This window comes from Hevea brasiliensis, chromosome 10, assembly GCF_030052815.1.
Source record: "Hevea brasiliensis isolate MT/VB/25A 57/8 chromosome 10, ASM3005281v1, whole genome shotgun sequence".
NCBI classification, from domain to species: domain Eukaryota; kingdom Viridiplantae; phylum Streptophyta; class Magnoliopsida; order Malpighiales; family Euphorbiaceae; genus Hevea; species Hevea brasiliensis.
The window spans coordinates 39,776,056-39,787,258 of NC_079502.1; the positions used below are offsets into that span (position 1 = coordinate 39,776,056).

Below are 11,203 nucleotides of genomic sequence, written 5' to 3' on the forward strand. Positions count from 1 at the left end.
AAAAAAAGAGAAAAAGAAAAAGAAAAAGAAAAGAAAAAAAAAGAGAGCTCGCTAAGTGGAAAATCCGAAAGGGCTGCTTTGGCAAAAGTTAGAGCAAGCCCGCTGAAATGAAAACTCGAAAGCATTTCAGGCAAAAGTTAGAGCATAAAGAATAGAGTTCATGAAAGAGAAATAAACCAAGAATATTATGCACATTAAACCTTGCAAAATAGAAATCTCAGCAAGTTAATGAGCTTCACTAGAACAAAGGCAACAACCAATTTACTCGCTAAAGGAGCAGAAACAATCTTTCATCAATATTCAAAGTGTGTCCTCCACTCTCTCATTACACTTGTATTTATAGTCTCTTGGCTCCAAAGCTAAGGACAAAAATATCCCTACTTTAATAACAGCTGCAAGGAGCTTTAAGTCCAAACAAAAATTAATCCATCAAAAGTCTAAAAACTCTTTACAAAAAGTAAATTTAATACAGTAGCAAATAAGGACATTTAAGTCCAAAAGAGAGGTGGTTATAACGGCAAGGAATATTCTTTCAAAAAGGTGCCAGCAGATGCATGTACATGGGTTGGATCTGGTACATGCATGTCCACAATTTATTCCATGTAACCTAATGCTCCACTTGACACCTGGTCACTTCCAAGCTTAATTTTCATCAAATTTGATCCTTTATAATTTTCTTCATGCCATTCCAACTTTTAATCCTTGCTCCTTAAGATTTCACAAATTAAATTTTGAAGTGATTTAGCTCTAACTCTAGTCATTGGACCTTGGATGAAATCCTTTGGTGTGGATGTAGCTTGATTCTCATCAACATTTTCTATCCCATGTTTGTATTGAATCACATATGGGAAGGTCTAAAGGAACTTAACCCATTTTTCATGACGTCCACTCAACTTATTTTGCCCCTTGATATGCTTCAGTGGCTCACGATCTGTGTGGATGAGAAATTGCTTTGGCCAAAGGTAATGTTGCCACGTTCCCAAAGCACGTACCAATGCATACACCTCTTCGTAATATGTAGAATAGTTCAAAGCTGCTCCATTAAGATTGAAACAAAGTATGCTTTTGCTCTGCTATTTTGCATTAAAACGCCTCCAATACCCATTCCTGATGCGTCACACTCAAACTCAAAAGTCTTAGAAAAATCAGGTAAAGCCAACACAGGAGCGGAACATAACATGTCTTTAATTTTGTGAAAAGCATCATCTTGTTTTTGTTCCCAAACAAAATTAACTGTCCTTTTGACCAGATCATTCAATGGTGCTGCAATGGTACTGAAATTCTTAAAAAATCTTCTATAGAAACAAGTTAGTCCACGGAAACTGCGTACTTCAGATGCAGACTTTGGAATGGGCCAGTCTTTAATAGCTCTAATTTTTTCATCATCAACTTCAACACCATTAGCACCAAAATAGTACTAGAAACATTGGCACAACTTCCACCATCAATGATGACACTACAAGCTTTGTCTTGGATAAGACACCATGTATGGAAAATTGTTTCTCTTTGCAATTCATCACCTACATCCTCCTTTACTTGAGTGTTTAATGCTCTCATAATCACTAGGGCACTTCTTTCAGCAGCATATTCTACCTGTGCATCCTCCTCCCCTGAATATGTGGGATCACTAACAATTTCCTCCTCGGTTTCTATCTCACCATTTTCTCTCATGACCATGACTCTCTTGTTAGGGCATTGAGAAGCTATGTATCCACTGCCCAAATACCTAAAACACTTCACATCTCTATTTCGGGTAGTAGTTGCAACCTCCTTTTCTTTACTTTTTAGAAATTTCTTCTCCACCTTTTCCTTTTCCTCATTTTTCTAATATTTGCTAACGGCCTTTTTCCTATCCTCCTCCTTCTAGTTAGACTTCCAAGATCAAGAAGTATCTGCATTTCCTCCAAATTTTGACTTGCTTTTAAGTTGCCTTTCTACCTTCATAGCCATGTGGACCATATCCTCCAACTAAACATAGTGATGTAACTCAACAATATGAGCAATCTCCTTGTTTAGCCCATTCAAGAATTTAGCGATGGTGGCTTCTCTATCCTCCTCCACATTTGCTCTCATCATAGCAATTTCCATTTCTTTATGATAATCTTCAACACTTTTAGAACCTTGAGTCAATCTTTGTAACCTCTGATGTAGCTGATACGGTTTTTATCCTTAGTAACTGATTCCACTAAGAAGAAAGACCAAAGGACCGTCTTCAAAACAAGCCAAGAAACTCCCTTGAACCTTCAACCCTTCACCTTGAAGATGGAGAACTGAAAATATAATTCCCAAGAAAGACAGCCAAGAACAAGACCAATTCACCTATGCTGATGAACAACCTTGAACATATAATAAAACTTAACAAATCAAGCCAAGAATTTGCTAAGAAAAATAGAGAGAGTTCTAAGAAGAACTTTGAAGCAAAGCTCCAGCAATTTTGCTCAAAAAATTACCATATGAATTCTGTTACCAAAATGAAACAAAAGAAGGCAGAAATATGGGTTGGTGTTGTCAAGACATTTCAACAACCATGGGACATGTGCAAGTCTTGGTTAATAGACCAATCTCTCCTAAAAATAGATACAAAGTTCAAACATTAATAGGAAGGTCAGATTTGGCAGCTACAATTGAAAGACAATCTGAAAAGAGATGTTTTGTCTTGAAGCCGAAAGTAGTAACTTTGCTTTTCCTATAAAAGGTTGAAGCATGGCTGGAGCTCTTGGACAAAGTTATGGCTTCCAATCTTTGCAAAATGGACAAAAGCATCCTCAAAAGGTAGGTGGAGATGGGCTGCCAATTGTGCTGCCACCCAGGCACTCCACTTGGACGCCACATTGGATGCCAACTAGGATGGACTTGCTGACGTGGCTGCCACATGTATGCCAACTTGGACGGATGCCACTTGGTCTCTTGGCTCCTCAAATATGCAAAGAAATGTACAGCAAGGTTTGCTTCTCTCTTCCATGTCCCAACCGAATACTTGCATGAGGTTGGACTTGGTGATGTGCTTATGCACCAAGCCTTGAAGCTTCTTAGCCATTGCTCTAGTTATTGGCCCTTGATGTGCAATTGGTGCAACCGGTTCCTCATCATCCTCTCCCTCTTCGAAAGAATTTGTCCTCGAATTGTCATCATCTGCATAGAAAGGAGCAAGATCAGTCACATTAAATGTAGCACTTACACCATACTCACCTGGAAGGTTTATCTTGTATGCATTGTCATTTATTCTCTCTAGCACTTCAAAAGGTCCATCACTCCTAGGCTGAAGTTTTGATTTCCTTTGTGTAGGAAACCTCTCCTTTCTCAAATGAACCCATACAAGATCACCAGGTTGGAACACCATCTTCTTTCTTCCCTTGTTAGCTTGGGCTGCCCTCCTCTCATTCACTTTCTCCATTTGTTGCTTTGCTTTTTGATGCATTTGTTTCACCATTTCAGCTTTCCTTTTGCCATCTAAACTAGCAAGCTCATTAGTAGGCAAAGGCAACAAATCTAAAGGAGTTAGTGGATTAAAACCATATACAAGTTCAAAGGGTGAATAACCAGTAGATGAATGCATAGACCTGTTGTATGCAAATTCTATGAATGGTATGCACTCCTCCCAAGCTTTCAAGTTTTGTTTAATCATTGCATGTAGAAGAGTGCCCACGGTCCTATTGACAACTTCTGTTTGCCCATCCGTTTGTGGATGGCAAGTGGTGGAGAAACAAAGTTTTGTTCCTAATTTTCCCACAAGACTTTCCAAAAATGGCTTAGAAATTTCACATCCCTATCACTAACAATTGTTCTAGGAATGCCATGCAATCTAACTATCTCCCTAAAGAACAAAGAAGCAATGTAAGATGCATCGTCAGTCTTGTGACATGGTATGAAATGAGCCATCTTGGAAAAACGATCAACAATAACAAAAATACTATCATGGCCTTTCTTTGTCCTAGGTAAACCCAAAATGAAATCCATGGATAAATCTACCCAAGGTTCACTAGGAACACTCAATGGCATGTATAGACCATGCGGCCTTACTTTCGACTTTGCCTTCATGCAAGCCACACATCTAGCACACACTCTCTCTACATCCCTCTTCATGTATGGCCAATAAAAATGTTCCTTTAAAATTTCTAAGGTCTTTGCAACCCCAAAATGTCCCATTAAACCACCAGCATGTGATTCTTTAACAAGCAACTCTCTAATTGAGCATTTAGGCACACATAATTTATTTTCCCTAAACAAGAAACCATTATGCCTATAGAATTTATCATATGCAGCATGTTCACAAAAGGCAAACACTTTCCCAAAGCCATCATCATTAGCATACATTTCTTTCACATGTTCGAAGCCTAAAAGTCTAGCGTCAAGCATGGAATGTAAAGTGTACCTCCTTGAAAGTGCATCAGCCACCACATTCTCTTTGCCTTGCTTGTATTGAATCACATATGGGAAACCTTCAATGAATTCACTCCACTTGGCATGGCGCTTGTTGAGCTTGTTCTGCCCCTTTAAGTACTTGAGTGACTCATGGTCACTATGAATGACAAACTCCTTCGGCCACAAGTAGTGTTGCCAAGTCTCAAGTGCATGCACCAGAGCATACAACTCTTTGTCATAAGTGGAGTAGTTCAATGTAGCCCCACTTAGCTTCTCACTGAAGTAGGCAATCGGTCTCCTTTCCTGCATCAAAACAGCTCCAATACCCACTCCAGAGGCATCACATTCAATCTCAAAAGTTTTAGAAAAATCAGGTAAAGCAAGTAAAGGTGCAGAACACAATTTCTCCTTAAGTGAATTAAATGCATGCTCTTGTTCTTCCCCCCACTTGAATCTCACATTTTTTTTTACAACTTCATTCAAGGGTGAGGCTATGGTACTAAAGTCCTTTACAAATCTCCTATAAAAACTAGCCAACCCATGGATGCTCCTCACATCACTCACAGACTTAGGTGTAGGCCACTCTCTAATGGCTCTTACCTTGTCCTCATCAACCTCAATTCCCTTGCCACTCACCACAAATCCTAAGAAAATAACTTTGTCCATACAGAAAGTGCATTTCTTAAGATTGGCATACAAGTGCTCTTTTCTCAACACCTCAAAGACTTGTCTCAAGTGCAGCAAATGATCATGCATATTTTGGCTATATACTAGGATATCATCAAAATACACTACAACAAATTTTCATAGGAAAGCACGCAACACATGGTTCATAAGCCTCATAAATGTACTAGGTGCATTGGTCAAGCCAAATGGCATGACTAACCATTCATATAGTCCATATTGAGTCTTAAAGGCAGTTTTCCATTCATCTCCTAATTTCATGCGAATTTGGTGATAACCACTCTTTAAGTCAATTTTAGAAAATATGCATGCACCATGCAACTCATCAAGCATATCATCAAGTCTAGGTATGGGATGTCTATACTTTACAGTGATTTTGTTGATTGCTCTACAATCCACACACATGCGCATGCTCCCATCTTTCTTAGGCACCAAAAGAACAGGTACGGCACATGGGCTCATGCTCTCCCTAACATGGCCTTTTGCTAGAAGCTCCTCCACTTGTCTTTGAAGTTCCTTAGCCTCTTCCGGATTGGTTCTATAGGCTGGCCTATTTGGGATTACAGCTCCAGGCACAAAATCTATTTGGTGCTCTATGCCTCTAATTGGTGGTAGCCCATTAGGTATTTCTTCAGGGAAGACATCCTCAAACTCCTGCAACAAGGGCAAAGCACAACTAGGAATGGATTGGTCAAGGTTAGAAACATTGGTGTAAGCTCCCTTACAAATTAGCAAAGCCATTGGCATACTAGAAAAATATGCAGTCCTCACATCCTTGGCTTTTGCTAGCAAACTGACTTTATTCTCTCCACTCTTCTCACAACTCTCCTTTTGCCCCGAGCCCTTTCCTTTTGGTTTCACTCTTTTGGAATTTTCTCTCTTCTCTTTCTCTTCCTCATTTTTCCCACTTTCATTTTCCTCTCTTTCTTTTCTTTCTTTCTCTTTTTGCACTCTTAGCTCGGCCTCTCTTTGTTGTTGCTCATTCATGGTCTGTTTTATCCTTAATTGATCTTCAAAAGCTTGTGCGGGTGATAATGCTGCTAAAGTAACCCTTCGTCCATCATGATCAAAGGAGTACCTATTCCTAAATCCATCATGCACTACCTTCCTATCATATTGCCATGGTCTCCCTAGCAAAATATGTCCAGCATGCATTGGCTCCACATCACACAACACCTCATCCTTATACCTTCCAATAGAAAAAGCCAACATCACTTGCTTGTTCACCTTAATTTTCCCACAGTCATTCAGCCATTGCAACTTGTATGGTCTAGGATGCTTGATGGTGCGCATGCCAAGCTTCGCAACCATGAGTGTTCTGGCAACATTCACATAACTACCATTATCTACAATCATGCTACAAGTTTTACCATTCACCAAGCATCTAGTGTGGAAAATATTTTCCCTTTGCAGTGCATCTCCCTCTTCTTCCTTTGCTTGTGCACTTAGTGCACGCCTAACCACCCGAATATTTCCTCCCACGGCATGCTCTGCATCACTAGCTTCCTCCAAAGGAGGCATACTCTCACTAGCATCATCATCATCAACTTCAATCATCTTCTGATTCGATCTCCCCATTCGGCCTCATCACCATCACCCTCTTGTTAGGACATTGAGATGCATAATGTCCCTTCCCTAGGCACCTAAAACATTTGATATCCCTAGTTCTCCCACTAGAGGTATTCTGTCGCTTGCCTTTCTCAGTCACACTAGGCTTTTCTCCAACCCTAGTCTCCTCTTTCTTTTCCTTAGAAACAACCTTGGAATCACTAATTTCACCCTTCTTCCAATTCGGTTTGCATGGAGCATTGTTGCCCAAATTCATACCTACACCCATTTTGAATGCTTTCTTCTTCTTTAGTTGTTTTTCTATCTTGATTGCCATATTTAACATGTCATCAAGCTCTACATAGTGTTATAGCTCCACTATGTTGGCAATATCAAGATTCAGCCCCTTTAGGAACCTAGCCATAGTGGCTTCCCTATCCTCCTCTACATTGGCTCTTGTCATAGCCATCTCCATCTCCTTGAAATATTCTTCCACACTTTTGTTTCCCTGCACCAGCCCTTGCAACCTTTGGTGCAACTCCCTATAGTAATGTTGAGGTACAAATCTGTCCCTCATGATTTGCTTCATCTCATCCCAAGTTTCAACACCCCTCATCCCATTTCTCCTTCTTTTAGTGAGCAATTGATCCCACCAAACTATGGCATAATCTGTAAACTCAACTACTGCAAGCTTCACCTTCTTTTCCTCACTATAATTGTGACAATCAAATATGAGATCCACCTTCCTCTCCCACTCCAAATATGCATCCGAATTGGCTTTGCCTTGGAATGACGGAATTTTCATTTTGATCCCACTAATGTTACCATCCACTCTCCCTCTCCCTCTTGCTTCCTCCATATTGCCTCTTCTCAAGTTTCTGCCTCCACCTCTTCCACCCCTATTACCTCTCATCCCTCTCGGTCTATGGTGGTCATCATGTGCAGCAGAGTGCTGGTCATCCCCTTCATCAGAATCATCATCATTTTCATCCCCCCAATCATCTATAGGTGGTGCATTGTTCACTCTAGATCCCCTAGCCCTATTCTGCCCCTCATTTGTGTTTTGTCTACCATTCCCACTATTCTGCTCAATTCTTTCAATTCGGTCAGCTAGGTTGCTCAATTGTCTACCAATTCTTTCCAAATGTTGAACAAGTGCTTGTTGGTAAAAAGGATTATCCATATTAAGTCCACTAGTTTGTTCTTGTGACATTTTTAATACCTGCACAAAAAAGTTAGTAAAACAGAAAACAACCTCACAAATTCACTCAATTTTTGGTCACTCAAGTGTTTGTACTCAGTTTATAGGCTTTTACCCTCTTGGAGTTCTTGCCACTCAATGCCTTTTTCCACTCAAGCTTGCTTACCAAGTTCTTGTCAGAACTAATGCAATTCCAGCAAGTTTAAATCAAGTTTTAATATATGTTCAAGCACAAACTCAAGCAAAACGTGTGGAATAAGGGTTTGTTATGACACTCGAAGCAAGAAATGAAGACACCAAGCTCTAGAGCAATGAAGTGAAATAGGAGTCGAAATTACCTTGCTATTTTTGCCTCTCCCCGAAAAAAAAAGGCAAAGTTGGAATTTTGTAAAATTGTTTTAAGGACAGCAACAAGACATAATTTTTGTAGGGAAAATCAAGTCTAGAGGTTCCAGAAATCACCTTGAAGTTTTGGACTCCAAATTGGCCTAATAGGTGCTAAATTTGGTTCACCAAGTAAACGGTAGAATTTTTACACCAAATTTGATTTCTAGGCTTAATTTCACCTACAAAGCACCCCTATGAAGTTTCAGAATTTTCTAGGTTGGTTTGGCTTTACCTCCCCCAAAACAGCCACCAAATAGAAATATTGAACTTAAATATTCCAGCACCCAAATATACACTTTAGCACCTTTTTTTTTTTTCTTCTTTCTTTTTGTTCTTTTTTTTTTTTATATCATGCAACCACACAATAGATACATCCAACACTAAACACTTCAACAACACACTTCACAAGACACAAAGATGCAAATAACCAGGTTGTGAGGAAAAGGCTTAAGGTAGGAAACAACACAAATGTGACAAAACTAGGGAAACAAGGACAGATGCAAGAAAGCCTCTAATATACCCTAAGATTAGTAGTTTTGAGTGTAAACTCACTACTAAGCCCTGAATATGTTCAGATTTCCTTACAAACACCAGAAAACACTTGAAGAACCTTCAAGGCTGAAACACAAGGAAGAAAAAAAGGAGAAAGTAAAAACAAGAACACAACAAAATGGATGACCAACCTGTTTTGAAGAGAGCATAAGCTCTGATACCAAATGATACGGTTTTTACCCTTAGTAACTGATTCCACTAAGAAGAAAGACCAAAGGACCGTCTTCAAAACAAGCCAAGAAACTCCCTTGAACCTTCAACCCTTCACCTTGAAGATGGAGAACTGAAAATATAATTCCCAAGAAAGACAGCCAAGAACAAGACCAATTCACCTATGCTGATGAACAACCTTGAACATATAATAAAACTTAACAAATCAAGCCAAGAATTTGCTAAGAAAAATAGAGAGAGTTCTAAGAAGAACTTTGAAGCAAAGCTCCAGCAATTTTGCTCAAAAAATTACCATATGAATTCTGTTACCAAAATGAAACAAAAGAAGGCAGAAATATGGGTTGGTGTTGTCAAGACATTTCAACAACCATGGGACATGTGCAAGTCTTGGTTAATAGACCAATCTCTCCTAAAAATAGATACAAAGTTCAAACATTAATAGGAAGGTCAGATTTGGCAGCTACAATTGAAAGACAATATGAAAAGAGATGTTTTGTCTTGAAGCCGAAAGTAGTAACTTTGCTTTTCCTATAAAAGGTTGAAGCATGGCTGGAGCTCTTGGACAAAGTTATGGCTTCCAATCTTTGCAAAATGGACAAAAGCATCCTCAAAAGGTAGGTGGAGATGGGCTGCCAATTGTGCTGCCACCCAGGCACTCCACTTGGACGCCACATTGGATGCCAACTAGGATGGACTTGCTGACGTGGCTGCCACATGTATGCCAACTTGGACGGATGCCACTTGGTCTCTTGGCTCCTCAAATATGCAAAGAAATGTACAGCAAGGTTTGCTTCTCTCTTCCATGTCCCAACCGAATACTTGCAAGAGGTTGGACTTGGTGATGTGCTTATGCACCAAGCCTTGAAGCTTCTTAGCCATTGCTCTAGTTATTGGCCCTTGATGTGCAATTGGTGCAACCGGTTCCTCATCAGTAGCTCTCTATAGTAATGACTAGGAACAAATCTCTTTCTCATTATAGTTTTCATCTCACCCTAGGTTGCAATTGATTGCTCATAACTTCTCCTTCTACTAATCAACACTTGATCCCACCATACCAAAGCATAATCAGTAAATTCTATTGCAGCTAACTTTACTTTCTTCTCATCCGAATAGTGATGACAATCAAAGACAGCTTCTACCTTCCTCTCCCATTCTAGATACACATCTGGATCATTTTTCCCTTGGAAAGAAGGGATGCTCATTTTAATACTTTTGATATTGTCATCTGGTATTCCTCTCTCTTTCCTCTCTTCTTATCCTCCTACCCCCATTCCTCCTATCTTCAGCTCTTCTCTCATACCAAACCCTCCTAGGTCTTTCAACCTCAAAATCATAGTTATCAACCTCATCTTCTTCATCAGATTCAACTACTGGAGATACAAGATCCCTCCTCTTTGGCCTTCTCTCATTTTGCCTATCTCTTTTCCCCAATCTTTCCAACCTATCTATGATTCCATTGCACACAACATTCATTCTTTCAAATTGTTGTCTGACAGCCTGCATGTAGAATGGATTTTCACCTTCCCCCTCACTACCATCACCCCTTCTAGACATGTCCACATGTTCTTATCAAACTCAAGTAACTCAAACCAAGACTGTACTCACAAAAATTTAACACACAATAAAATTCTCGCATGTGACGGATCAAAATGAGTAATCAAGAAAGCAATAATGTGACCCAAGAAGTCAGGAAAAGAAAAGCTCAAGTATGGAAACGTAATGCAATAAGGAATCAAGAAAGAAGACACCAAAATAAAAGAGTAGTAAGTTGGAAAAGAGACAACCTAAAGAAGTGATATCAAGCTTAAATATCAAAGTTTACCACCAACTTATCACAACTACTAGCAGTTTACACAATACACCAAGAATTACATCAATTTAGGATCACCAAGCAAACGAGTGTATTTTGATATGAAATTGAGTAGGCAAATGCAACCCAATACTGACTAATTGTTGTCAGAATTTCAGACTTTTCATGGCAGGACCCTGTAAATGTTCAAAAATTTCTGGATCTATTTGCTTTGTGAACATAATTTGATCGGGTCTGCTGCAAAATTTTGGTTCAGCAGGCAAACAATATCAAACAACCCCCAAAATTTACACCCAACGTCTTAAACACACCCAAATAATGCTGGTACAGTTTCAGGCCAAATAAGCTCTCATGCTTGATATCAAAATGAAGGAAGCAAAATAGATAGCTAGAATAATGGCTTTGACTTGATAAAACCAAAACCTTAAGACAAACTCAACAAAACAAATTTTTAAACAAACAGATCATACTAAACCCCAAGAGCCAAT

General features: G+C 39.4%; 1 pseudogene; it reads right to left on the minus strand.

The window, feature by feature from the left end:
* Positions 1-1,083: 1,083 nt before the first annotated feature.
* Positions 1,084-8,057, minus strand: LOC110640447 (uncharacterized; annotated as a pseudogene).
* Positions 8,058-11,203: the final 3,146 nt, after the last annotated feature.